This window comes from Populus nigra, chromosome 13 (genome assembly GCF_951802175.1).
Source record: "Populus nigra chromosome 13, ddPopNigr1.1, whole genome shotgun sequence".
NCBI classification, from domain to species: domain Eukaryota; kingdom Viridiplantae; phylum Streptophyta; class Magnoliopsida; order Malpighiales; family Salicaceae; genus Populus; species Populus nigra.
Window position 1 is genome coordinate 6,008,886 of NC_084864.1, and position 12,253 is coordinate 6,021,138.

At 58.6% G+C, this 12,253-nt stretch overlaps 20 non-coding genes across 20 annotated transcripts; all 20 read left to right on the forward strand.

The window, feature by feature from the left end:
* Positions 1 to 470: 470 nt before the first annotated feature.
* LOC133672117 (5S ribosomal RNA) lies at positions 471 to 589 on the forward strand. The gene has a single exon (XR_009834718.1). It is a non-coding gene; the product is annotated as a 5S ribosomal RNA (ribosomal RNA).
* A 474-nt stretch (positions 590 to 1,063) lies between these two features.
* On the forward strand, positions 1,064 to 1,182 carry LOC133672114 (5S ribosomal RNA). Its single transcript, XR_009834715.1, has one exon. It is a non-coding gene; the product is annotated as a 5S ribosomal RNA (ribosomal RNA).
* Positions 1,183 to 1,655: 473 nt separating this feature from the next.
* Positions 1,656 to 1,774, forward strand: LOC133672172 (5S ribosomal RNA). The gene has a single exon (XR_009834770.1). It is a non-coding gene; the product is annotated as a 5S ribosomal RNA (ribosomal RNA).
* Positions 1,775 to 2,248: 474 nt separating this feature from the next.
* LOC133671782 (5S ribosomal RNA) lies at positions 2,249 to 2,367 on the forward strand. The gene has a single exon (XR_009834395.1). It is a non-coding gene; the product is annotated as a 5S ribosomal RNA (ribosomal RNA).
* Positions 2,368 to 2,841: 474 nt separating this feature from the next.
* On the forward strand, positions 2,842 to 2,960 carry LOC133672068 (5S ribosomal RNA). Its single transcript, XR_009834669.1, has one exon. It is a non-coding gene; the product is annotated as a 5S ribosomal RNA (ribosomal RNA).
* Positions 2,961 to 3,433: 473 nt separating this feature from the next.
* Positions 3,434 to 3,552, forward strand: LOC133671856 (5S ribosomal RNA). Its single transcript, XR_009834467.1, has one exon. It is a non-coding gene; the product is annotated as a 5S ribosomal RNA (ribosomal RNA).
* A 472-nt stretch (positions 3,553 to 4,024) lies between these two features.
* Positions 4,025 to 4,143, forward strand: LOC133672174 (5S ribosomal RNA). The gene has a single exon (XR_009834772.1). It is a non-coding gene; the product is annotated as a 5S ribosomal RNA (ribosomal RNA).
* Positions 4,144 to 4,617: 474 nt separating this feature from the next.
* LOC133671931 (5S ribosomal RNA) lies at positions 4,618 to 4,736 on the forward strand. The gene has a single exon (XR_009834539.1). It is a non-coding gene; the product is annotated as a 5S ribosomal RNA (ribosomal RNA).
* Positions 4,737 to 5,208: 472 nt separating this feature from the next.
* Positions 5,209 to 5,327, forward strand: LOC133672175 (5S ribosomal RNA). The gene has a single exon (XR_009834773.1). It is a non-coding gene; the product is annotated as a 5S ribosomal RNA (ribosomal RNA).
* Positions 5,328 to 5,801: 474 nt separating this feature from the next.
* Positions 5,802 to 5,920, forward strand: LOC133672009 (5S ribosomal RNA). Its single transcript, XR_009834612.1, has one exon. It is a non-coding gene; the product is annotated as a 5S ribosomal RNA (ribosomal RNA).
* Positions 5,921 to 6,393: 473 nt separating this feature from the next.
* On the forward strand, positions 6,394 to 6,512 carry LOC133672176 (5S ribosomal RNA). The gene has a single exon (XR_009834774.1). It is a non-coding gene; the product is annotated as a 5S ribosomal RNA (ribosomal RNA).
* A 473-nt stretch (positions 6,513 to 6,985) lies between these two features.
* On the forward strand, positions 6,986 to 7,104 carry LOC133672177 (5S ribosomal RNA). The gene has a single exon (XR_009834775.1). It is a non-coding gene; the product is annotated as a 5S ribosomal RNA (ribosomal RNA).
* A 473-nt stretch (positions 7,105 to 7,577) lies between these two features.
* LOC133672178 (5S ribosomal RNA) lies at positions 7,578 to 7,696 on the forward strand. The gene has a single exon (XR_009834776.1). It is a non-coding gene; the product is annotated as a 5S ribosomal RNA (ribosomal RNA).
* A 474-nt stretch (positions 7,697 to 8,170) lies between these two features.
* On the forward strand, positions 8,171 to 8,289 carry LOC133671857 (5S ribosomal RNA). The gene has a single exon (XR_009834468.1). It is a non-coding gene; the product is annotated as a 5S ribosomal RNA (ribosomal RNA).
* A 474-nt stretch (positions 8,290 to 8,763) lies between these two features.
* Positions 8,764 to 8,882, forward strand: LOC133672047 (5S ribosomal RNA). Its single transcript, XR_009834648.1, has one exon. It is a non-coding gene; the product is annotated as a 5S ribosomal RNA (ribosomal RNA).
* Positions 8,883 to 9,355: 473 nt separating this feature from the next.
* Positions 9,356 to 9,474, forward strand: LOC133672048 (5S ribosomal RNA). The gene has a single exon (XR_009834649.1). It is a non-coding gene; the product is annotated as a 5S ribosomal RNA (ribosomal RNA).
* Positions 9,475 to 9,948: 474 nt separating this feature from the next.
* Positions 9,949 to 10,067, forward strand: LOC133672040 (5S ribosomal RNA). Its single transcript, XR_009834642.1, has one exon. It is a non-coding gene; the product is annotated as a 5S ribosomal RNA (ribosomal RNA).
* A 474-nt stretch (positions 10,068 to 10,541) lies between these two features.
* LOC133672049 (5S ribosomal RNA) lies at positions 10,542 to 10,660 on the forward strand. The gene has a single exon (XR_009834650.1). It is a non-coding gene; the product is annotated as a 5S ribosomal RNA (ribosomal RNA).
* Positions 10,661 to 11,132: 472 nt separating this feature from the next.
* Positions 11,133 to 11,251, forward strand: LOC133671925 (5S ribosomal RNA). Its single transcript, XR_009834533.1, has one exon. It is a non-coding gene; the product is annotated as a 5S ribosomal RNA (ribosomal RNA).
* Positions 11,252 to 11,726: 475 nt separating this feature from the next.
* On the forward strand, positions 11,727 to 11,845 carry LOC133671859 (5S ribosomal RNA). The gene has a single exon (XR_009834470.1). It is a non-coding gene; the product is annotated as a 5S ribosomal RNA (ribosomal RNA).
* Positions 11,846 to 12,253: the final 408 nt, after the last annotated feature.

Below are 12,253 nucleotides of genomic sequence, written 5' to 3' on the forward strand. Positions count from 1 at the left end.
CTTTTTGCTAGTTCGCCGACCCTTCTTTTTTTGGTCTCCTGCTCCCCTTCCCGTTATTTCCTCACCTTTCCTTTCCCGCACGGTGTCCCGTGCCCCCCGGGAGGAGGGGCGCGGTGAGTCGCCCGAGATGAGAAAGACACAGGGCAGAAGAGTGAAAGGCCCGTGGCTCCGGGGCGATGACGTCATGATTTAAAGATCCGCGGTCTGCGTAGCGATTCCATAGCTACTATAAGGGAATCGGACTGCGGAAGCTCCTGTAAAAATCTGGGCGCGATCCGACGGTCGGATCCCGGGTTATGGCCCTTTTGAGCCGGTGTTCCTCCGCGGCTAAGACCGGCCCGCTTCGGGGTCCCGGTCAGGCTTCCCAAAATCAGGGATTGTAGGACCGCCTCGACGCCTGCCATCGCTCTGCCCTCCTCCTCGCGCGGCTCGTTCGAATCGCTTATAGGAAGTGCGCGTTCAGGCCTCACGGGTGCGTTCATACCAGCACTAATGCACCGGATCCCATCAGAACTCCGCAGTTAAACGTGCTTGGGCGAGAGTAGTACTAGGCTGGGTGACGTCCTGGGAAGTCCTCGTGTTGCACCCCATCTTTTTGCTAGTTCCCCGACCCTTCTTTTTTTGGTCTCCTGCTCCCCTTCCCGTTATTTCCTCACCTTTCCTTTCCCGCACGGTGTCCCGTGCCCCCCGGGAGGAGGGGCGCGGTGAGTCGCCCGAGATGAGAAAGAGACAGGGCAGAAGAGTGAAATGCCCGTGGCTCCGGGGCGATGACGTCATGATTTAAAGATCCGACTGTCTGCGTAGCGATTCCATTGCTACTATAAGGGAATCGAACTCCGGAAGCTCCTGTAAAAATCTGGGCGCGATCCGACGGTCCGATCCCGGGTTATGGCCCTTTTGAGCCGGTGTTCCTCCGCGGCTAAGACCGGCCCGCTTCGGGGTCCCGGTCAGGCTTCCCAAAATCAGGGATTGTCGGACCGCCTCGACGCCTGCCATCGCTCTGCCCTCCTCCTCGCGCGGCTCCTTCGAAGCGGTTATAGGAAGTGCCCGTTCATGGACTCACGGGTACGATCATACCAGCACTAATGCACCGGATCCCATCAGAACTCCGCAGTTAAACGTGCTTGGGCGAGAGTAGTACTAGGCTGGGTGACCTCCTAGGAAGTCCTCGTGTTGCACCCCATCTTTTTGCTAGTTCCCCGACCCTTCTTTTTTTGGTCTCCTGCTCCCCTTCCCGTTATTTCCTCACCTTTCCTTTCCCGCACGGTGTCCCGTGCCCCCCGGGAGGAGGGGCGCGGTGAGTCGCCCGAGATGAGAAAGAGACAGGGCAGAAGAGTGAAATGCCCGTGGCTCCGGGGCGATGACGTCATGATTTAAAGATCCGACGGTCTGCGTAGCGATTCCATTGCTACTATAAGGGAATCGGACTCCGGAAGCTCCTGTAAAAATCTGGGCGCGATCCGACAGTCCGATCCCGGGTTATGGCCCTTTTGAGCCGGTGTTCCTCCGCGGCTAAGACCGGCCCGCTTCGGGGTCCCGGTCAGGCTTCCCAAAATCAGGGATTGTCGGACCGCCTCGACGCCTGCCATCGCTCTGCCCTCCTCCTCGCGCGGCTCGTTCGAATCGCTTATAGGAAGTGCGCGTTCAGGCCTCACGGGTGCGTTCATACCAGCACTAATGCACCGGATCCCATCAGAACTCCGCGGTTAAACGTTCTTGGGCGAGAGTAGTACTAGGCTGGGTGACGTCCTGGGAAGTCCTCGTGTTGCACCCCATCTTTTTGCTAGTTCCCCGACCCTTCTTTTTTTGGTCTCCGGCTCCCCTTCCCGTTATTTCCTCACCTTTCCTTTCCCGCACGTCGTCCCTTGCCCCCCGGGAGGAGGGGCGCGGTGAGTCGCCCGAGATGAGAAAGAGACAGGGTAGAAGAGTGAAAGGCCCGTGGCTCCGGGGCGATGACATCATGATTTAAAGATCTGGCGGTCTGCGTAGCGATTCCATCGCTACTATAAGGGAATCGGTCTTCGGAAGCTCCTGTAAAAATCTGGGCGCGATCCGACGGTTGGATCGCGAGTTATGGCTCTTTTGAGCCGGTGTTCCTGCGCGGTTCAGACCGGCCTGCTTCGGGGTCCCGGTCATGCTTCCCAAAACCGGCGATTGTCGGACCGCCTCGACGCGTCCCATCGCTCTGCCATCCTCCTCGCGCGGCTCCTTCGAAGCGGTTATAGGAAGTGCCCGTTCATGGACTCACGGGTGCGATCATACCAGCACTAATGCACCGGATCCCATCAGAACTCCGCAGTTAAACGTGCTTGGGCGAGAGTAGTACTAGGATGGGTGACCTCCTGGGAAGTCCTCGTGTTGCACCCCATCTTTTTGCTAGTTCCCCGACCCTTCTTTTTTTGATCTCCTGCTCCCCTTCCCGTTATTTCCTCACCTTTTCTTTCCTGGATGGTGTCCCGTGCCCCCCGAGAGGTGGGGCGCGGTGAGTCGCCCGAGAGGAGAAAAGGAAAGGGTAGAAGAGTGAAAGGCCCCTGGGTCCGGGGCGATGACGTCATGATCTAAAGAACCGGCGGTCTGCGTAGCGATTCCATTGCTACTATAAGGGAATCGGACTGCGGAAGCTCCTGTAAAAATCTGGGCACGATCCGACGGTTGGATCGCGAGTTATGGCCCTTTTGAGCCGGTGTTCCTCCGCGGTTCGGACCAGCCCGCTTCGGGGTCCCGGTCAGGCTTCCCACAACCGGCGATTGTCGGACCGCCTCGACGCGTCCCATCGCTCTGCCATCCTCCTCGCGCGGCTCCTTCGAAGCGGTTATAGGAAGTGCCCGTTCATGGACTCACGGGTACGATCATACCAGCACTAATGCACCGGATCCCATCAGAACTCCGCAGTTAAACGTGCTTGGGCGAGAGTAGTACTAGGCTGGGTGACCTCGTGGGAAGTCCTCGTGTTGCACCCCATCTTTTTGCTAGTTCCCCGACCCTTCTTTTTTTGGTCTCCTGCTCCCCTTCCCGTTATTTCCTCACCTTTCCTTTCCCGCACGGTGTCCCGTGCCCCCCGGGAGGAGGGGCGCGGTGAGTCGCCCGAGATGAGAAAGACACAGGGCAGAAGAGTGAAAGGCCCGTGGCTCCGGGGCGATGACGTCATGATTTAAAGATCCGCGGTCTGCGTAGCGATTCCATAGCTACTATAAGGGAATCGGACTGCGGAAGCTCCTGTAAAAATCTGGGCGCGATCCGACGGTCGGATCCCGGGTTATGGCCCTTTTGAGCCGGTGTTCCTCCGCGGCTAAGACCGGCCCGCTTCGGGGTCCCGGTCATGCTTCCCAAAACCGGCGATTGTCGGACCGCCTCGACGCGTCCCATCGCTCTGCCATCCTCCTCGCGCGGCTCCTTCGACGCGGTTATAGGAAGTGCCCGTTCATGGATTCACGGGTGCGATCATACCAGCACTAATGCACCGGATCCCATCAGAACTCCGCAGTTAAACGTGCTTGGGCGAGAGTAGTACTAGGCTGGGTGACCTCCTGGGAAGTCCTCGTGTTGCACCCCATCTTTTTGCTAGTTCCCCGACCCTTCTTTTTTTGGTCTCCTGCTCCCCTTCCCGTTATTTCCTCACCTTTCCTTTCCCGCACGGTGTCCCGTGCCCCCCGGGAGGAGGGGCGCGGTGAGTCGCCCGAGATGAGAAAGAGACAGGGCAGAAGAGTGAAATGCCCGTGGCTCCGGGGCGATGACGTCATGATTTAAAGATCCGACGGTCTGCGTAGCGATTCCATGCTACTATAAGGGAATCGGACTCCGGAAGCTCCTGTAAAAATCTGGGCGCGATCCGACGGTCGGATCCCGGGTTATGGCCCTTTTGAGCCGGTGTTCCTCCGCGGCTAAGACCGGCCCGCTTCGGGGTCCCGGTCAGGCTTCCCAAAATCAGGGATTGTCGGACCGCCTCGACGCCTGCCATCGCTCTGCCCTCCTCCTCGCGCGGCTCGTTCGAATCGCTTATAGGAAGTGCGCGTTCAGGCCTCACGGGTGCGTTCATACCAGCACTAATGCACCGGATCCCATCAGAACTCCGCGGTTAAACGTTCTTGGGCGAGAGTAGTACTAGGCTGGGTGACGTCCTGGGAAGTCCTCGTGTTGCACCCCATCTTTTTGCTAGTTCCCCGACCCTTCTTTTTTTGGTCTCCGGCTCCCCTTCCCGTTATTTCCTCACCTTTCCTTTCCCGCACGTCGTCCCTTGCCCCCCGGGAGGAGGGGCGCGGTGAGTCGCCCGAGATGAGAAAGAGACAGGGTAGAAGAGTGAAAGGCCCGTGGCTCCGGGGCGATGACATCATGATTTAAAGATCTGGCGGTCTGCGTAGCGATTCCATCGCTACTATAAGGGAATCGGACTTCGGAAGCTCCTGTAAAAATCTGGGCGCGATCCGACGGTTGGATCGCGAGTTATGGCTCTTTTGAGCCGGTGTTCCTGCGCGGTTCGGACCGGCCTGCTTCGGGGTCCCGGTCATGCTTCCCAAAACCGGCGATTGTCGGACCGCCTCGACGCGTCCCATCGCTCTGCCATCCTCCTCGCGCGGCTCCTTCGACGCGGTTATAGGAAGTGCCCGTTCATGGATTCACGGGTGCGATCATACCAGCACTAATGCACCGGATCCCATCAGAACTCCGCAGTTAAACGTGCTTGGGCGAGAGTAGTACTAGGCTGGGTGACCACCTGGGAAGTCCTCGTGTTGCACCCCATCTTTTTGCTAGTTCCCCGACCCTTCTTTTTTTGGTCTCCTGCTCCCCTTCCCGTTATTTCCTCACCTTTCCTTTCCCGCACGGTGTCCCGTGCCCCCCGGGAGGAGGGGCGCGGTGAGTCGCCCGAGATGAGAAAGAGACAGGGCAGAAGAGTGAAATGCCCGTGGCTCCGGGGCGATGACGTCATGATTTAAAGATCCGACGGTCTGCGTAGCGATTCCATGCTACTATAAGGGAATCGGACTCCGGAAGCTCCTGTAAAAATCTGGGCGCGATCCGACGGTCGGATCCCGGGTTATGGCCCTTTTGAGCCGGTGTTCCTCCGCGGCTAAGACCGGCCCGCTTCGGGGTCCCGGTCAGGCTTCCCAAAATCAGGGATTGTCGGACCGCCTCGACGCCTGCCATCGCTCTGCCCTCCTCCTCGCGCGGCTCGTTCGAATCGCTTATAGGAAGTGCGCGTTCAGGCCTCACGGGTGCGTTCATACCAGCACTAATGCACCGGATCCCATCAGAACTCCGCGGTTAAACGTTCTTGGGCGAGAGTAGTACTAGGCTGGGTGACGTCCTGGGAAGTCCTCGTGTTGCACCCCATCTTTTTGCTAGTTCCCCGACCCTTCTTTTTTTGGTCTCCGGCTCCCCTTCCCGTTATTTCCTCACCTTTCCTTTCCCGCACGTCGTCCCTTGCCCCCCGGGAGGAGGGGCGCGGTGAGTCGCCCGAGATGAGAAAGAGACAGGGTAGAAGAGTGAAAGGCCCGTGGCTCCGGGGCGATGACATCATGATTTAAAGATCTGGCGGTCTGCGTAGCGATTCCATCGCTACTATAAGGGAATCGGACTTCGGAAGCTCCTGTAAAAATCTGGGCGCGATCCGACGGTTGGATCGCGAGTTATGGCTCTTTTGAGCCGGTGTTCCTGCGCGGTTCGGACCGGCCTGCTTCGGGGTCCCGGTCATGCTTCCCAAAACCGGCGATTGTCGGACCGCCTCGACGCGTCCCATCGCTCTGCCATCCTCCTCGCGCGGCTCCTTCGACGCGGTTATAGGAAGTGCCCGTTCATGGATTCACGGGTGCGATCATACCAGCACTAATGCACCGGATCCCTTCAGAACTCCGCAGTTAAACGTGCTTGGGCGAGAGTAGTACTAGGCTGGGTGACCTCCTGGGAAGTCCTCGTGTTGCACCCCATCTTTTTGCTAGTTCCCCGACCCTTCTTTTTTTGGTCTCCTGCTCCCCTTCCCGTTATTTCCTCACCTTTCCTTTCCCGCACGGTGTCCCGTGCCCCCCGGGAGGAGGGGCGCGGTGAGTCGCCCGAGATGAGAAAGAGACAGGGCAGAAGAGTGAAATGCCCGTGGCTCCGGGGCGATGACGTCATGATTTAAAGATCCGACGGTCTGCGTAGCGATTCCATTGCTACTATAAGGGAATCGGACTCCAGAAGCTCCTGTAAAAATCTGGGCGCGATCCGACGGTCGGATCCCGGGTTATGGCCCTTTTGAGCCGGTGTTCCTCCGCGGCTAAGACCGGCCCGCTTCGGGGTCCCGGTCAGGCTTCCCAAAATCAGGGATTGTCGGACCGCCTCGACGCCTGCCATCGCTCTGCCCTCCTCCTCGCGCGGCTCCTTCGAATCGCTTATAGGAAGTGCGCGTTCAGGCCTCACGGGTGCGTTCATACCAGCACTAATGCACCGGATCCCATCAGAACTCCGCGGTTAAACGTTCTTGGGCGAGAGTAGTACTAGGCTGGGTGACGTCCTGGGAAGTCCTCGTGTTGCACCCCATCTTTTTGCTAGTTCCCCGACCCTTCTTTTTTTGGTCTCCGGCTCCCCTTCCCGTTATTTCCTCACCTTTCCTTTCCCGCACGTCGTCCCTTGCCCCCCGGGAGGAGGGGCGCGGTGAGTCGCCCGAGATGAGAAAGAGACAGGGTAGAAGAGTGAAAGGCCCGTGGCTCCGGGGCGATGACATCATGATTTAAAGATCTGGCGGTCTGCGTAGCGATTCCATCGCTACTATAAGGGAATCGGACTTCGGAAGCTCCTGTAAAAATCTGGGCGCGATCCGACGGTCCGATCCCGGGTTATGGCCCTTTTGAGCCGGTGTTCCTCCGCGGCTAAGACCGGCCCGCTTCGGGGTCCCGGTCAGGCTTCCCAAAATCAGGGATTGTCGGACCGCCTCGACGCCTGCCATCGCTCTGCCCTCCTCCTCGCGCGGCTCGTTCGAATCGCTTATAGGAAGTGCGCGTTCAGTCCTCACGGGTGCGTTCATACCAGCACTAATGCACCGGATCCCATCAGAACTCCGCGGTTAAACGTTCTTGGGCGAGAGTAGTACTAGGCTGGGTGACGTCCTGGGAAGTCCTCGTGTTGCACCCCATCTTTTTGCTAGTTCCCCGACCCTTCTTTTTTTGGTCTCCGGCTCCCCTTCCCGTTATTTCCTCACCTTTCCTTTCCCGCACGTCGTCCCTTGCCCCCCGGGAGGAGGGGCGCGGTGAGTCGCCCGAGATGAGGAAGAGACAGGGTAGAAGAGTGAAAGGCCCGTGGCTCCGGGGCGATGACATCATGATTTAAAGATCTGGCGGTCTGCGTAGCGATTCCATCGCTACTATAAGGGAATCGGACTTCGGAAGCTCCTGTAAAAATCTGGGCGCGATCCGACGGTCCGATCCCGGGTTATGGCCCTTTTGAGCCGGTGTTCCTCCGCGGCTAAGACCGGCCCGCTTCGGGGTCCCGGTCAGGCTTCCCAAAATCAGGGATTGTCGGACCGCCTCGACGCCTGCCATCGCTCTGCCCTCCTCCTCGCGCGGCTCGTTCGAATCGCTTATAGGAAGTGCGCGTTCAGGCCTCACGGGTGCGTTCATACCAGCACTAATGCACCGGATCCCATCAGAACTCCGCGGTTAAACGTTCTTGGGCGAGAGTAGTACTAGGCTGGGTGACGTCCTGGGAAGTCCTCGTGTTGCACCCCATCTTTTTGCTAGTTCCCCGACCCTTCTTTTTTTGGTCTCCGGCTCCCCTTCCCGTTATTTCCTCACCTTTCCTTTCCCGCACGTCGTCCCTTGCCCCCCGGGAGGAGGGGCGCGGTGAGTCGCCCGAGATGAGAAAGAGACAGGGTAGAAGAGTGAAAGGCCCGTGGCTCCGGGGCGATGACATCATGATTTAAAGATCTGGCGGTCTGCGTAGCGATTCCATCGCAACTATAAGGGAATCGGACTTCGGAAGCTCCTGTAAAAATCTGGGCACGATCCGACGGTTGGATCGCGAGTTATGGCCCTTTTGAGCCGGTGTTCCTCCGCGGTTCGGACCAGCCCGCTTCGGGGTCCCGGTCAGGCTTCCCAAAACCGGCGATTGTCGGACCGCCTCGACGCGTCCCATCGCTCTGCCTTCCTCCTCGCGCGGCTCCTTCGAAGCGGTTATAGGAAGTGCCCGTTCATGGATTCACGGGTGCGATCATACCAGCACTAATGCACCGGATCCCATCAGAACTCCGCAGTTAAACGTGCTTGGGCGAGAGTAGTACTAGGCTGGGTGACCTCCTGGGAAGTCCTCGTGTTGCACCCCATCTTTTTGCTAGTTCCCCGACCCTTCTTTTTTTGGTCTCCTGCTCCCCTTCCCGTTATTTCCTCACCTTTCCTTTCCCGCACGGTGTCCCGTGCCCCCCGAGAGGTGGGGCGCGGTGAGTCGCCCGAGAGGAGAAAAGGAAAGGGTAGAAGAGTGAAAGGCCCCTGGGTCCGGGGCGATGACGTCATGATCTAAAGAACCGGCGGTCTGCGTAGCGATTCCATTGCTACTATAAGGGAATCGGACTGCGGAAGCTCCTGTAAAAATCTGGGCACGATCCGACGGTTGGATCGCGAGTTATGGCCCTTTTGAGCCGGTGTTCCTCCGCGGTTCGGACCAGCCCGCTTCGGGGTCCCGGTCAGGCTTCCCAAAACCGGCGATTGTCGGACCGCCTCGACGCGTCCCATCGCTCTGCCTTCCTCCTCGCGCGGCTCCTTCGAAGCGGTTATAGGAAGTGCCCGTTCATGGACTCACGGGTACGATCATACCAGCACTAATGCACCGGATCCCATCAGAACTCCGCAGTTAAACGTGCTTGGGCGAGAGTAGTACTAGGCTGGGTGACCTCCTGGGAAGTCCTCGTGTTGCACCCCATCTTTTTGCTAGTTCCCCGACCCTTCTTTTTTTGGTCTCCTGCTCCCCTTCCCGTTATTTCCTCACCTTTCCTTTCCCGCACGGTGTCCCGTGCCCCCCGGGAGGAGAGGCGCGGTGAGTCGCCCGAGATGAGAAAGACACAGGGCAGAAGAGTGAAAGGCCCGTGGCTCCGGGGCGATGACGTCATGATTTAAAGATCCGCGGTCTGCGTAGCGATTCCATAGCTACTATAAGGGAATCGGACTCCGGAAGCTCCTGTAAAAATCTGGGCACGATCCGACGGTTGGATCGCGAGTTATGGCCCTTTTGAGCCGGTGTTCCTCCGCGGTTCGGACCAGCCCGCTTCGGGGTCCCGGTCAGGCTTCCCAAAACCGGCGATTGTCGGACCGCCTCGACGCGTCCCATCGCTCTGCCCTCCTCCTCGCGCGGCTCCTTCGAAGCGGTTATAGGAAGTGCCCGTTCATGGACTCACGGGTACGATCATACCAGCACTAATGCACCGGATCCCATCAGAACTCCGCAGTTAAACGTGCTTGGGCGAGAGTAGTACTAGGCTGGGTGACCTCCTGGGAAGTCCTCGTGTTGCACCCCATCTTTTTGCTAGTTCCCCGACCCTTCTTTTTTTGATCTCCTGCTCCCCTTCCCGTTATTTCCCCACCTTTCCTTTCCCGCACGTCGTCCCGTGCCCCCCGGGAGGAGGGGCGCGGTGAGTCGCCCGAGATGAGAAAGAGACACGGCAGAAGAGTGAAAGGCCCGTGGCTCCGGGGCGATGACGTCATGATTTAAAGATCCGGCGGTCTGCATAGCGATTCCATTGCTACTATAAGAGAATCGGACTTCAGAAGCTCCTGTAAAAATCTGGGCGCGATCCGACGGTCGGATAACGGGTTATGGCCCTTTTGAGCCGGTGTTCCTCCGCGGCTCAGACCGGCCCGCTTCGGGGTCCCGGTCAGGCTTCCCAAAATCAGGGATTGTCCGACCGCCTCGACGCCTGCCATCACTCTGCCATCCTCCTCGCGCGGCTCCTTCGAAGCGGTTATAGGAAGTGCCAGTTCATGGACTCACTGGTGCGATCATACCAGCACTAATGCACCGGATCCCATCAGAACTCCGCAGTTAAACGTGCTTGGGCTAGAGTAGTACTAGGATGGGTGACCTCCTGGGAAGTCCTCGTGTTGCACCCCATCTTTTTGCTAGTTCCCCGACCCTTCTTTTTTTGATCTCCTGCTCCCCTTCCCGTTATTTCCCCACCTTTCCTTTCCTTGATGGTGTCCCGTGCCCCCCGAGAGGTGGGGCGCGGTCAGTCGCCCGAGAGGAGAAAAGGAAAGGGTAGAAGAGTGAAAGGCCCCTGGGTCCGGGGCGATGACGTCATGATCTAAAGAACCGGCGGTCTGCGTAGCGATTCCATTGCTACTATAAGGGAATCGGACTGCGGAAGCTCCTGTAAAAATCTGGGCGCGATCCGACGGTTGGATCGCGAGTTATGGCCCTTTTGAGCCGGTGTTCCTCCGCGGTTTGGACCAGCCCGCTTCGGGGTCCCGGTCAGGCTTCCCAAAACCGGCGATTGTCGGACCGCCTCGACGCGTCCCATCGCTCTGCCGTCCTCCTCGCGCGGCTCCTTCGAAGCGGTTATAGGAAGTGCCCGTTCATGGACTCACGGGTACGATCATACCAGCACTAATGCACCGGATCCCATCAGAACTCCGCAGTTAAACGTGCTTGGGCGAGAGTAGTACTAGGCTGGGTGACCTCCTGGGAAGTCCTCGTGTTGCACCCCATCTTTTTGCTAGTTCCCCGACCCTTCTTTTTTTGGTCTCCTGCTCCCCTTCCTGTTATTTCCTCACCTTTCCTTTCCCGCACGTCGTCCCGTGCCCCCCGGGAGGAGGGGCGCGGTGAGTCGCCCGAGATGAGAAAGAGACACGGCAGAAGAGTGAAAGGCCCGTGGCTCCGGGGCGATGACGTCATGATTTAAAGATCCGGCGGTCTGCATAGCGATTCCATTACTACTATAAGAGAATCGGACTTCAGAAGCTCCTGTAAAAATCTGGGCGCGATCCGACGGTCGGATAACGGGTTATGGCCTTTTGAGCCGGTGTTCCTCCGCGGCTCAGACCGGCCCGCTTCGGGGTCCCGGTCAGGCTTCCCAAAATCAGGGATTGTCCGACCGCCTCGACGCCTGCCATCACTCTGCCATCCTCCTCGCGCGGCTCGTTCGAAGCGCTTATAGGAAGTGCGCGTTCATGCCTCACGGGTGCGATCATACCAGCACTAATGCACCGGATCCCATCAGAACTCCGCAGTGAAACGTGCTTGGGCGAGAGTAGTACTAGGATGGGTGACCTCCTGGGAAGTCCTCGTGTTGCACCCCATCTTTTTGCTAGTTCCCCGACCCTTCTTTTTTTGATCTCCTGCTCCCCTTCCCGTTATTTCCCCACCTTTCCTTTCCTGGATGGTGTCCCGTGCCCCCCGAGAGGTGGGGCGCGGTGAGTCGCCCGAGAGGAGAAAGGGAAAGGGTGGAAGAGTGAAAGGCCCCTGGGTCCGGGGCGATGACGTCATGATCTAAAGAACCGGCGGTCTGCCTAGCGATTCCATTGCTACTATAAGGGAATCGGACTGCGGAAGCTCCTGTAAAAATCTGGGCGCGATCCGACGGTTGGATCGCGAGTTATGGCCCTTTTGAGCCGGTGTTCCTCCGCGGTTCGGACCGGCCTGCTTCGGGGTCCCGGTCAGGCTTCCAAAAACCGGCGATTGTCGGACCGCCTCGACGCGTCCCATCGCTCTGCCATCCTCCTCGCGCGGCTCCTTCGAAGCGGTTATAGGAAGTGCCCGTTCATAGGCCTCATGGGTGCGATCATACCAGCACTAATGCACCGGATCCCATCAGAACTCCGCAGTTAAACGTGCTTGGGCGAGAGTAGTACTAGGCTGGGTGACCTCCTGGGAAGTCCTCGTGTTGCACCCCATCTTTTTGCTAGTTCCCCGACCCTTCTTTTTTTGGTCTCCTGCTCCCCTTCCTGTTATTTCCTCACCTTTCCTTTCCCGCACGTCGTCCCGTGCCCCCCGGGAGGAGGGGCGCGGTGAGTCGCCCGAGATGAGAAAGAGACACGGCAGAAGAGTGAAAGGCCCGTGGCTCCGGGGCGATGACGTCATGATTTAAAGATCCGGCGGTCTGCATAGCGATTCCATTACTACTATAAGAGAATCGGACTTCAGAAGCTCCTGTAAAAATCTGGGCGCGATCCGACGGTCGGATAACGGGTTATGGCCCTTTTGAGCCGGTGTTCCTCCGCGGCTCAGACCGGCCCGCTTCGGGGTCCCGGTCAGGCTTCCCAAAATCAGGGATTGTCCGACCGCCTCGACGCCTGCCATC